General features: G+C 36.1%; 1 protein-coding gene and 1 long non-coding RNA gene across 2 annotated transcripts in view; both read left to right on the forward strand.

The window, feature by feature from the left end:
- Positions 1-14,559, forward strand: part of LOC133532926 (uncharacterized) — a 240,197-nt gene that overhangs the window by 123,205 nt on the left and 102,433 nt on the right. The gene's annotated exons all lie outside the window — the stretch shown is intronic.
- LOC133532924 (scavenger receptor class B member 1) overlaps positions 1-14,559 on the forward strand; it is a 196,570-nt gene that overhangs the window by 82,702 nt on the left and 99,309 nt on the right. The window lies entirely within an intron of this gene.

A 14,559-nucleotide genomic window follows, 5' to 3' on the forward strand; every position in this document is an offset into this window, starting at 1 on the left:
AGGCCGTCTTTATGCACACGGGAGCCTTGGGCACTCAGGAATAGGGGGCGCTATTAAAAACCCCGTTGGACTGTAAAAAAAACGGCGTTTAAATTCTTTCGAGGCCCCTTAGAGGTTGGGGGCCCAGGGCACGTGCCCAGAGTGCCCAGTGGGAAAGAGGGGCCTGTACACACCGTGTTTTTTATTTCATTAATTTCAAGGGTGCATCCTTGAGCTTAAATTAAGTAACTTTCTCAAAGACACCGGTATTCTAATTAACTCCATTTCGGAGATAATCAAGAATTATTTTTATCTTATAAGGCCCCTACGATCTTGTACACTTGCCTTAGTCTGTTTACATATTGATTAGTGTTAAGTACGAGTTTATACATTTGCTACTAAACACAAGTACTATCTCGGACGATCGATATTCGATATGTCATTGATATGTCATTATTTTCAATTGTTTGGTGGATTTAAATATTATGTTCGTATCACAATAACGTTATTTACTACTTTTTACAATAAAAAAGGTCTATGCCATTCAGTTTCCTTAAATGTACTTAGCCATCCCAAAGTTAACGGAGCTTAAAAAAACACAGGGTATAATATTTTCTTTTTTATTCCAAAATAGTAGAAAATTATTAGCGAAAGAATACCACAGTCATGGTATTAAATATCGATACGAAAACAGCGCCAAAAATATGTACACACTAATTTAATGTATGGGCAATAAGGTCGTGTATACATATTTTTGGCACTTTGTCTGTGTCGATATTTAATACCTTGCCTGTACCTAAGTAAAAACTGCAATATTATAAGTATATATAAGTTAAAAGTGGCAGTGGCATCTTTCATGTCCCAAAGTTTCATACAATAATTACTATAAATAATGTATCATGTCCGTTTAAATGGCGCTAGTCATGAAGACAACCAATCGGTCCGATTCGAAGAATGAGATACGATAACGATAAGTTCTGGTTTTGATAAGTTCTCATTTAGATATCGTTTGTATGTCGTATAATTGACTGAAGCAGCTCGATTCGGACAACCAATGTCACTTTGAAGTTTGAAATATCGTAGATAGATCTTACTGGGATCACAGCGGAATCGAAATAAACGTTAATTTTGACATGACGTTTAGTTATCGATCTTTCCAAGATCTTAAACGTGTCTTAATCATTCTTCGAATCGGGCCGTAGGTCTTATTAACAAACAATAAATTATTGACTCATCATACCCTTAATTAGGTATAAATACTACATTGTATTTATGACTAATGCGTAGAAACCCTAACCACAGCTCAGTATTCCATATCTGATTTGTCTAGGAATCAGTTTTTCCACTGTTCTTATTCCGGAACTTTTGCAATATGACGTACCTATGTTGTTTTCTTGTGGTTTTTCAACTGTATTTTGACGACCTGCTGGCCTAGTGGGTAGTGACCGTGCCTACGAAGCCGATGGTCCCGGGTTTAATTAAATCCTGGTAAGGGCATTTATTCGTGTGATGAGCAATGAATATTTGTTGTTAGGGTATACATTGAATTCTGAACGAAGCGAATAATTTTATAATAAAATCCCGAGCGTAGTGAAGGATTCAAGTGGTAACGACATTTATTTTGCTACCTTGTGAATCATGTGACATATACTTCTTTTCACATCATCTGAGGAAATAATGATGATTCAAAATATTACTTAAACTAAAAACATTGTATGCAAAAAATAAAACAAAACATGTCCTAAATCAGAAAAGTGCCAGTTTGATCGCTCTGAGCAGAGAAGAAAAGTGCCACTTTGTGCCCTCCGAGCAGGGAAGAAAAAACCCTTTTCCGAATTCACATTAAATATAATTTAATGTAAATTCTGAAAAAGTACATAAACCAAGGGAATCCCACTGCACGTTAAATGTATGTAGACTACCTAGGAAGCCCTTTTTTCCATAATTCTTGTAAAGTAACCTTTGCAGTATGACGCATTTTGCAACCTTGTCGTTTCTTGCTAACTGGGTTTGTCCCTTAAGTGGTTGAATAATATTGACATTGGACGAGAAACGAAAGTTTAACGTCTGGTTGCATCTTACAAGGTCGTATCTTCCTGTTATTTTTGAAATCCTTAATGGAGATGGCCTCTTCTCTATTCTCCATACAAATGTAGTCCCCATTTTCTTCTCTGGATGTTGACATTATGAAAAATATTTTTACATAATTTGATGTATTGTTCCTGATATTTGTTCCCGAGTCTTGGATGTTTTCTATTTATTTAAGTATTTATACATTTTTATATATTATACACTGTGTTTTTTTTCGTTAATTTCAAGGGTGCATTCCTGAGCTTAAATTAAGTAACTTTCTTAAAGACACCGGTATTCTAAATAACTCAATTTCGGAGATAATCAACAATTTATTTTTATCTTATAAGACCCTTACGAGCGTGTACACTTGCCTTAGGGCCTGTTTACATATTGATTAGTGTTTAGTACGAGTTTATACATTTGCTACTAAAAGTACGTACTATCTCGGACGATCGATGTTCGATATATGTTACAGTTTTTAATTGTTTGGTTGAGTTAAATGTAATGCTCGTGTTACAAAAACGCTATATGCAACATTAAAATACCTTCCTTTAACGTACTTATCCATACCCTGAAGTTATCGGAATTAAAAAATAAACACGGTGTATATATATCGTTGCTTAAGTACCCACAGTCCTACAACACAACCCATATTGAGATTACGTGGGACTTAGTCAGACCAAGGTAAGTTGACAGCGATTTTGATAGCCTAGAGGGTGCAAGTGTTAAGTAAACGTCATAATTTTATAGAAGTTTGACGTTTAAAATAACTTATCATTAATACTATTATTGTACTTGCTTCTGTTGTTTCTCCAATGAAGAAAATAAGATAAAATAAAATAAAACACTCGCACCGTCTGGGCTCTTGAAATCGCTGCCAACTTAGCTTTATCTGACTTTAATGTCCTATAACATTGATTTATTTATCTTGTCGTTTTAGGGAGTACCTATTAGGCGTCCATAGGCAGCAATGTTCGTTTACTACTAATTTTTTTTATGGTATGGGAGCGGTTACTGCCGCCCATGGACACTTGCAACACCAGAGGGTTGAAGATGCATTGCATTTAAGATGGGAATACGCTTTTTTCTTGAATAGGTACGGCGGGAGACAATTCATTCCACAGTTTGGCTTTGCGAAGCAAAAAGTTTCTGGAGAACAGCAGTTGAGGACTGCCAACCATCTAAGTGGTGAGGATGGAAATGTCACGTAGAGCGATAGTCGAGCTTTTTAGTGTGTTTTAAATTACTCAAAATGCAAATATCTTTTGAAACTCGATGTAGAAGTAGGCCGGAAATGTTTAGAAATTGTAGGTTTTCAAAATGCTTTCAAATCTAGACTATGAGTAAGGACTGGTTTTGGAATTAATAAAAAGTCCGCAATATAATGGTTCCGTGGCAAATATATAAATAAACCATTGACATATCTAAGGACGGGCCTTACGGGCAATAAGAAAGGGCCAGTACAGCGGTGTCATGCGCACTAATTCGAGCCAATCGTGCAGTCTAACGCCGCAACGCGATTGGTTGATGTGTTCGCATCACGTGCGCGATTGGTCGCAACTAGTTGCGACCACTGAATTAGTACCATTCTTAGTCGCCGTAAGGTTTGTCCTTAGATATATGTCAATGATAAACAGTTAAATATTCCTTTGAGAAAAACAGTTATGCAACAAGAAAAAAGTTGGTTTTTGCTTCGAGTGTTAAGTCCCCGGTAAGCTCGGCTGAATGTCACCTTCCCATAAAGATAGTTTATTATTCAAGTAGGCATATTACAATGCGCTTATGAACGTCAAATAAAGCTACACCGGCTCTAACCCTACACCTCTGACCCGAGAAGATTTAAATCCCCCTTCAATTGGAGGAGGGTATCCCAATATGGACCGGCAAGAAACTCGGCGGGACATATCTTTTCAAAACATACATCTTATAATTAACACGCATTAAATAAAAAAAATACAATTTAGATTACTATACGAACGGAGTTTCGTTTTCATTTTAAAACTATGTGTTGGATTGTAATAAAACTTTGCACATACATTGACATGAGGTATATCTAGGGCTGCAGTTAGTATATATTGCTTCACCTTATAAAAAAACGAGATAATTTTTTTTTGTATTTTTTTAATATATACCTTATCCTATTATAAGTACATGTTTTCAGAGCAATTTAGCTAGTCGCTTTTTAATGAGACCGTAACTATGTTTGTATGGAGAACCGAGCTTGCTTTAATTTCATGTAGGTATCGAGGTAGCAAATTATTATTATAATTTTAAGCATATCGATAGAAAAAGGAGTTCTTGCTGATGCAGGAAATGTAAGTTAATTAAAAGTACATACCTGGGCGACCGAGCTTTGCTCGGTTCTAACTATTTATTGTAATATGGTGGTGTATAGGTGATAATCTTAAATACATTTTTTTACTAAATTAAACTTGTCTAAAACAATAGAATTAAAAAAAATATATATATAAACTTGAACATATAAAAAAAACAAAAGTTAGTCACCGGGCGAGATTCGAACCCGTAACAATCGGTTTCTAGCCGTCCGCGTCTTAACCCGCTGGACCAGACGGACAGTGGCCGGCAGCACGAAATTAGCGACCATATTCTGCGTCGAAAGAAAACGCAATAAAAACTCGAAAACACGCGATTTCCCAAACATAAGACTAATCTAGATCGATTGTATACCCCCAAAAACCCCCATATACCAAATTTCAGCGACATCGTTAGAGCCGTTTCCGAGATCACAGAAATTTATATACATATATATATATATATATACAAGAATTGCTCATTTAAAGGTATAAGATTAAAATGTTAAACCTCAGTAATTACTTCCACAATTTCAGAGTCGTATTGAACCGTACTAGTAACAAAATAAGGTTGATTTTTGTATTTTTTAATGCAATTATTGAGTTTCAGTTGTCACTTGATGATTTAAACATTTTTAAATGTATTAATTAAGATGTGTATAGCGAATATGTCAATGTTCTGAAATGTTTGTCGTAAATTTGTCCTGAGATCTGTCCATAATTCCCACCATACGCTGGCAGATTTGTCAGGTAGACACATGTAACTAACATATATGTAGGTACAGTCAGCATCAATAGTAGCGGATATCCATCATCCCGGATAACTTTTCCAAATATAGATACATTTCTAAAACTCATGTTCAAAAGTATTTTTTTTTTTAATAAATAATAAATAAATATAAATATAATAAATATTATAGGACATTATTACACAAATTGACTAAGTCCCACAGTAAGCTCAATAAGGCTTGTGTTGAGGGTACTTAGACAACGATATATATAATGTATAAATATTTATAAATACTTAAATACATAGAAAACACCCATGACTCAGGAACAAATATCCATGCTCATCAGACGAATAAATACCCTTACCAGGATTTGAACCCGGGACCATCAGCTTCGTAGGCAGGGTCACTACCCACTAGGCCAAACCGGTCGTCTTTTACAGTCTTAGTTGTTCTATATTGAAGACATCACTTTTTGTGAAGCTGTTACAGAATGGTAGATACTTATGAAGCGTTATTTGATCTGCTACTTTTGATGCTGACTGTACGTGTAATCATCTCTAGCGAATAATAATTAATAATAGGCGGATTTCGCGAAACAATTCACCTATTTTTCCTACGGAACCCTAAACATCATTAAATATATCATTATCGATTAAATAAAGCTAGATCAGTAGGGCTAAGATGGTCGGCTGTTCATCATTTGTCACCATGCCTGTCACGTTCTAACAAGTATGTAAGTGCGAAAGTGACGGGCATAGTGACAGGTGATAAAAATGAACCCATGCTACCACTGCAGGGGTCCGCAATCCGCAGCTCTTTTAAGGTATAATTGCGGCTCTTTTAGCCACATATAAAATAAATAAATATTATAGGACATTACACAAATTGACTAAGTCCCACAGTAAGCTCAATAAGGCTTGTGTTGAGGGTACTTAGACAACGATATATATAATATATAAATATTTATAAATACTTAAATACATACATACTTAGTCGCTTAAAAACAGGTTTTTTAGTAACCTGTCGAATAGAGGCAAGCCCCAAAATGTATGCATAATTTTCTAAAATTTCTAAAAATTTTGTAAACCTCTAAGTTATTTAGAATGCTAATCTTCCGAGCATAGTAAAACGCCTATCACACGAATGACCTTGTTAAATGTCTAGACTAATAGCTAAAACAAGTTTCTCAATCGATAAAAATTCACGGACGATCGCGAAATTTCTGTAAAACTTGTTATATAAAATAATAAAATTGATTGTGTTATTTATAGATAGCAAGCGAGGTAAGCACAAATCATAGATCACTCATATTAGACGAAACATATAATCAACACGGTACACAATATAAACCGTGTTTAAGTCCGTTAACTTCGAGGTATGGTACGTTTAAGGAAACTAAATATATAAATAGCAAATGTAATGGTGAATTTTCAAAAATTTGAAATATTTTTTTGTAAAAAGTATTTTAATTGTTGCATATTTATAGCGTTGTTGTAACACGGGCACTACCTACATTTAACTCAACCAAACAATTGAAAACTGTGACATATCAATGTAATTTCGAAAATCGATCGTCCGAGATAGTACTTACGTTTAGAAGCAAATTCATAAACTCGTACTAAACAAGTAAACACTAATCAATATATAAACAGGCCCTAAGCCAAGTGCACACACTCGTAAGGGCCTTATCAGATAAAAATAAATTATTGATTATTTCCGAAATTGAGTTAATTAGAGTACCGATGTCTTTGAGAAAGTTACTTAATTTAAGCTCAGGGATGCACCCTTGAAATTAACGGAAATAAAAAAACACGGTGTATATCGACTTGAGCTATGGAAAATGTATATTCTATAGTATTTTTCAGAGCTCAAAGAGGGGGGGCTGGTTTAGGGTTGGCAACGCGCATGTAACTCCTCTGGAGTTGTAGGCGTACATAGGCTACGGAGACTGCTTACCATCAGGCGGGCCGTATGCTTGTTTGCCACCGACGTAGTATAAAAAAAAAGAGTAATAAAAGTTTCGATGCTAATATGTTAATTTTATACCTGAATTATAATATGTAGACTAGCATTACTAGAATAGACATATTGCTGTCACCTTTGGGCAGGAGCACCTGGATGCCAGCTTGGGCCCTTCGACTCAGTTCAAAGGCGCGCTGTACGAATCGTCGACGATCCCAAACTCACAAGCGGTATTGAACCTTTAAGTCTAAGGAGAGACTTTGCCTCCTTGTGTGTGTTCTACCGCTTGTACAATGGGCTGTGCTCTGAAGAATTGTTTGACATGATGCCCACGGCTACTTTCTATCACCGCACCGCCCGCCGTCGGCAGGGTGTTCATCCTCACACCCTAGAACCTAAATGGTCACGCACTGTGCGGTTTAAGAGGAACTTCCTCCCGCGCACGCTCCGGTTGTGGAATGAGCTACCTGCCGAGGTTTTCCCGAGGGTCTACAGTATGAGGTTCTTCAAAAAAGGAGTGTACAGATTTTTAAAGGGTCGGCAACGCGCATGTAACACCTCTGGAGTTGCAGGCGTCCATAGGCTACGGTGACTGCTTACCATCAGGCGGGCCGTATGCTTGCTTGCCACCGTCGTGGTATAAAAAAAAATAGAACTATACTATTGTGTACCCTTACAGGGTGTCATGAACTGGCTATATGAAATACCCTGGTGACCCTCAATCAATCAATCAATCATCGTTTACTGCACCATGGTAAATATACAAACGTTGTTACAAAATAGTACAGTCTCTCATGGACCCCAGAAGGGTATAGCAAATATTTCCTTAAACTAAGTACTTCATAGGGTTTAGTGAGAACGGGTCAATGGGTCTCTACACATTGGGCTGCGATGTAAATATAAACCTATATATATATATATATATATATATATATATATAAATCTGTAAAAATAAATACTGTAGAAGCGACTCGAATTGTCGACTGCCAGTGTATTTCGGATCGGCTTGACTCCTTGGCGCTGCGTAGAGATGTGGCCTCGCTCTGCATTTTCTATCGCATGTACAACGGGGAGTGCTCCGAGGAATTGTTCGGATTAATCCCTGCCGCTTCTTTTCACCATCGCCCTACGCGACAACATTTCCATCCTCACCACTTAGATGGTTGGCAGTCCTCAACTGTGCGTTTTTCGAGGAACTTTCTGCCTCGCACAGCTAAACTGTGGAATGAACTGTCGCCTGCGGTATTTCCGGACCGATACGACCTTCAAACCTTCAAGAAAAGAGCGTACTCCCATCTTAAAGGCCGGCAACGCACTTACGGCGGCGGTAATCGCTTACCATCAGGTGATCCGTCTGCTCGTTTGCCTCCTCTACCATAAAAAAAAAAAAATCGAATAAATAAATATATGAAATGTAACAGCTTATTATGTACATGTTTATGACAATGCAATATTGAAAAAAATTACTAAATTACTTTTAAACGCAAAATTAATATGCAGACAGCTGTCAACGTACCTAAACTTTTTGAAAAATATTGTAACAATATTAATATAGGTACAAAAGTCTTTTAACAATTTAATATATTTATTGATATATACAGATGATTACTATAACTAGCTTACATCTAAAATAGGCCCTTGAGGCATTGTACCAAGGATGCTGGCGGCGTTTCTTCGTTGTATCGCAATAGTGATACGTTGTGCGAGGGAGCCACCAGCTCTTCGGTCACTAGTTACGTCAACCAGACGTTTAGCGATTTCTCCAAAAAACTTGTGCGCGCTGGACCCCATGGACCTAGAGTGTCAACGCCAAATCGTACAAAATGGTACTCTCTACCGAGGCTCTTATATTTATTACTCAAGTCTTCTTGAGCTTTACTGTGGGACTTGGTCAATATGTGTCAGAAAGTCCAAAAAAAAATTATTCTACGCGAGACCGAATATGCCCTTAAGATGTCGTTATCGATTTTAGTCGCAAAAATGTCAAATTATGGCATAGATATACCTTAGGCCTGCAATTAGTTTATGTCACATTATAAAGCAAACAAACTAGAGCGAAAAAAGTTTTGGGTGAAGATCTTTAATTCGCTGTATTTTTTTTTACTGCGATTATAACCATTTATAAATAAATAAATATTATTGGAAATTATTACACAAATTGACTAAGTCCCACAGTAAGCACAATAAGGCTTGTGTTGAGGGTACTTAGACAACGATATATATAATATATAAATATTAATAAATACTTAAATACATAGAAAACACCCATGACTCAGGAACAAATATCCATGCTCATCACACGGACAAATGCCCTTACCAGGATTTGAACCCGGGACCATCAGCGTCGTAGGCAGGATCACTACCCACTAGGCCAAACCGGTCGTCGAATTTTCTTAATTTAAAAAAATTATCTTATCCTGTTGGAAGTACAAAGTTTCAGAGCCATCTAGCAAGTCGTGTTAAAATGAGAGCGTAACTACGTTTGTAATGTTTGTATGAAGAATAATAAATAAATAAATTTAATATTATAGGACATTATTTATTACACAATTTGACTAAGTCCCACAGTAAGCTCAATAAGGCTGGTGTTGAGGGTACTTAGACAACGATATATATTGTAATATATAAATATGTATAAATACTTAAATACATAGAAAACACCCATGACTCAGGAACAAATATCCGTGCTCATCACACGAATAAATGCCCTTACCAGGATCTGAACCCGGGACCATCGACTTCATAGGCAGGGTCATCCACTACGGCCGTCTACCTTGGTCTTAATACTGACTGCCACGATAAAGCCAAGAGTGATTAAGGGAGATGACTACGCTACGCTACGGAGCGTTAAACATTGGCATGTTGGCTACGCGGATTGCAGTCTTTATAATTATCGTGACTCGTAAAGACGGTATGTGACGTCATCAGCTCCTTCTATTAAACACAGTTATGATGGGAAGATCCCGATCATGATGATAATAGTTGTGATGACGTCAGAGAAAATTATTGGAAATATTTTCCTCGGTTTTCTCATATGACATCACATATACTCGTATACAAGGTGCCCGTGAGCATTGCGAGACATTTTAACTAAGCATTCCTGGTAATATTTAGAAACTAAAATGTCATATAAAATTTTCTGGATTAGGCCTAGTTTCAGAGATAATTAAATGTTTTTCGAAATCATTTTTTCGCCATAAGTCGGTACAAAACACATTTTTGACTGCGGTATTGTCACTTTGAGGTCTAGTCTGGACATACCTATTGATTGACATCGAAAAATTAAAAAAAATTACCTATTCGAGAGGCTACCCCCAAATAAAAAAAAAACTTTTTAGTTAATTTTAGGTTATGTGTTTATCAATAAGAATTACGTATTATGTACAGGAGTGTTCAAAAAAAGGGAAAAAAATAACAATAAAATTATTTTTTGTCAAATTTCACAAAAAGTCATATAACATTTTTTGCTTCTGTTGCCATCAGGAATGCACCGTTAAAATCTCTCGCAATGCTCACGGGCACCTTGTATTATTGAATATGCCATACTAGGACAAACATAAACGGAAGTTATGATTTTAGCAGGTCCTGTAGTATCTATTCTTATGTATAGGTGTTTCAAGATAGCGGCAAATACTAATAATATTTATTAGGTAATATTTAGACAATACATTTTAGCTCACCTAATGTTAGGTACCTAATATATGTCGTAGTTGTTAATTTAGTATATAAGAAAATTGCTGTGCCTTAACAGGGTATCATGTACTGACTGTAGTTTATATAACATCTGTATATAATGAACATGATTGCAATAAATAAATTGAATTGAATTGTATTGATATAGGCGGTTTTGATTAACCAATTTTTTAAACAAAATTCTTTTAATTTCAAACAAGGATTGTTACATTATATTAGATAAAATGCTATTTAAATTCAGGTACAATAGTTAAGGTTTTCGTCTAGTTACAAGAGTATATTATATAAATATTATAGGGATATTCTTTCTTACACAAATTGACAAATTCTCACGGTAAGAGGCTTCCGTACTTTTTAGTATTTGTTGTTGTAGCGGAATCAGAAATACATCATCTGTGAAAATTTCAACTGTCTAGCTATCACGGTTCATGAGATACAGCGTGGTGACAGACGGACGGACAGCGGAGTCTTAGTAATAGGGTCCCGTTAGCGTAGGAAAATAGTAGGATTAATTACAGGACATATTAAACAAACACTTACACAATATGGGTAAAACGGTCAGCCCCATGTGCAGAGCGTGCATGTAAGAGGAAACAGCGAAACACATTATCCTAGACTGTAAACAGGTAGAAGTATACAGGAACAAATACCTAGGGACTCCGTGCACACTAAAGGAGGCAGTTAGCAACCTGAAGACACTGCTAGGCTTCGTGGAGGGGCTGGGGTGGTTAGAGTAGCGCTACCTCGTTTTCACGCAAAATAGGCACAATGGTTGTCGATTTGCGGAAAATGCCCAGCATAACTAACTTACTAACTAACTAGGGTTCCGTTTTACCCAAAATGTTCTTTGATGTCCACATGAAAGTTGAGTATTAAATTTACAAACTGCACATCGAAGTGCATGCGTGTCTTTGGCATTGCATCTTGCGTCAACGTCCTACTGGCCCAGTATGCATTTGTGCATTACTGCATTCTGGGTCCTTTCGTCATGTTTCCGTTTGGCTATGATGCACTTTTATATTTTGCAATTGCATTGGTAGGTTGCATACGTAGCACAAATATGTACGTTTTAGTTCTATAGTTATAGCAGAAAGTCTAAATATATGAATTTTTCTATCACTGTAAAATCTAGTAACTCACAGAGTAGTAGTAAAATAGCAAAGAGAATTTTAAATAGAGGTGTATTGTGTAAGGAAACTTTGTAATGACGTAACTTTATAAATTCCGACGCATAAGTAAGTAAGTAAATATTCTTTATTGCATCAACAATTATACATTTTACATACATGTAAAACTACAAATGAATTTTAAAGGAAAATAGAACCAGGTAACAACAGGCGGTCTTATCGCTAAAAAGCGATCTCTTCCAGACAACCTTTAGGTAGCAGGAAATTTAGAACTCATACAAAAGTCAACAGGTAGTGCATAATTAAAAGTTTTAGAACGCCATTTGACTTATATATTTATTATTTCACTGATATATGTTTAATCGTGTCAGTAACATACTGAATAATCATGGAAAATGGAAAATATTTAGAAGTGGAAAAACGTTTTTTGTTTTTGTATAGGCGACCGCGTGGTATACTACCCTCTTAAGAAGATTTTGAAGAATTCACGTCAAAAATGCGTCTTAAAGAAATGTATGCAAATAATGATACCCATTTGACGACCGGTCTGGCCTAGTGGGTAGTGACCCTGCCTACGAAGCTGATGGTCCCGGGTTCAAATCCTGGTAAGGGCATGTATTCGTGTGATGAGCATGGATATTTGTTCCTGAGTCATGGGTGTTTTCTATGTATTTAAGTATTTATAAATATTTATATATTCTATATATCGTTGTCTAAGTACCCTCAACACAAGCCTTATTGAGCTTACTGTGGGACTTAGTCAATTTGTGTAATAATGTCCTATAATATTTATATTTATTTTATTTAAAAATATTATAATAATGTAAAAATATTTGCCATTATGTCAACATTTAGACAGGAAAATGGGGACTACGTTTGTACTGAAGCGGCCGTCGCCTTTCCTCTTTGGGTTCTGCTGTATTTCTGTTTTGAATTTCATCTAGATTAGTTTAGACGTTTATGGGTTATTAAGTTGTTAACAACCATTGAAACATGGTTATAAATACTATATAATTTAGTATTTCATATTGTATTATAATTTATAATAGTATGATAAAGCCCCCTCCACACTTTAGTGTGCGAATCGTCGACTCGGATAGTACCCGTACCACAAGTCACTGACAGTGTCAAAACTGACATATACGCTATCGAGAACGTAATTTATTTTCTATACATCTCGCTCGCACTTATATGCGAGTACGAGGGAGATGCATAGAAAGTAAGTTTCGTTCTCGATAGCATTTATGTCAGTGCCGACCTCGTGGTAGCTACATAGGCTATAACCTCGTGAATTAGATAAGATGGTAGCTATTTAGATGCACTTGTTGATATTGTCATTGTTCACAAAATAATCTCCCAGATGCTAAACGCTCAGCTAAAAAATAGTACATTGTGCAACGAGGAGGGGTAAGTGAAATTTTGGATAAGAGGGTGGTAATTCCCGACAGCCGTAATATTCTTACCCCGGAGTAACACACAATATTTTTCATCACACTTGCGAAGAAAAAATTAAATTTTAAACGAAATAATTCTTAAATACGGTGACATATCAAACGTTCGTCCGCCATTTTGTAATTTCTTGGCAGGTGAGGCACCGACCGAAAAAAAAACTCTCAGTCATGCTCGTATTTAACAGGATCAATTACTGAATTCTCGCTGACAATACCGTGACACGGTGAATTTGGCGTGATAAAATGTGAAAGTATCGTAATATCATATTATACAATGTCGTTTATGGCCTCTGGAGAGGCCGCTTAACATCAAGCAGGCCGTATACTTGTTTGCCACCGATGTCGTAAAAAAAAAATTCAAACGCCGTGCAAATTGTCTCAACACGATTTGCGGTTTCATGTGTGGAGCTGCTCTAAACCCTAAGAATGACAATTGCCTACAACTATAAACTTCATGACATTTATGACAATAATTATGATCGATCACGTGCGATTCCACGTGTAATAGGTAATAATCGATAATATCGATTAATCGGTTTCTTTTAACCAATTACTTTTAATTGCGTGACCTGACCTCAGCCTAGCCTTAGCCTGGTTATATTTTGACGAGTCATTAAGAAGTGCGACCGGTGTGCGAGGAAATGGCCTTTATCGTATGATATTGACGTTTTTATATGAAATTGGCAATACTTAAGTGAACAAGCCCATTTTAGGGTTCCGTATCCAAAGGGGGACCCTATTACTAAGACTCCGCTTTACGTTCGTCCGTCTGGCACCAGGCTATATCTGATGAACCGTGATAGACAGTTGAAATAAATCTATTCCCAGTCCACTATAATTTGGGTATTTTTAAATCGAGAGTGAATAGATATCTTTTAGGTAAGCATGTTCCATCCTAGCCACTCACATGATTCCGATTTTAACGAAAGGTGCCCTGAATTGCTCTGCCATTTCGCAGATACGACGGCACAGTGTCGTGATATCTTCAAAAATCGATAACTTTGCTTCTGCTTAAGCATTTGGAATGATTCTTTCGGTTTTATAATGGTAAAGAAACAAAGAAATTTATATTCTTACTTTAGCTATTTGCTGTTATAATAAAAATAATTATTAAAAATTCACGAAGTTTACCCAAAGGAATAATTTCCGAGTTATAGTAGAAAACAATTTTTAATAAAAAATCTAAATCGATAACATATATTTTTTTTAATTAAATTTAAAGAAGGCTTAA

Source organism: Cydia pomonella, chromosome 28 (genome assembly GCF_033807575.1).
Source record: "Cydia pomonella isolate Wapato2018A chromosome 28, ilCydPomo1, whole genome shotgun sequence".
NCBI lineage: Eukaryota > Metazoa > Arthropoda > Insecta > Lepidoptera > Tortricidae > Cydia > Cydia pomonella.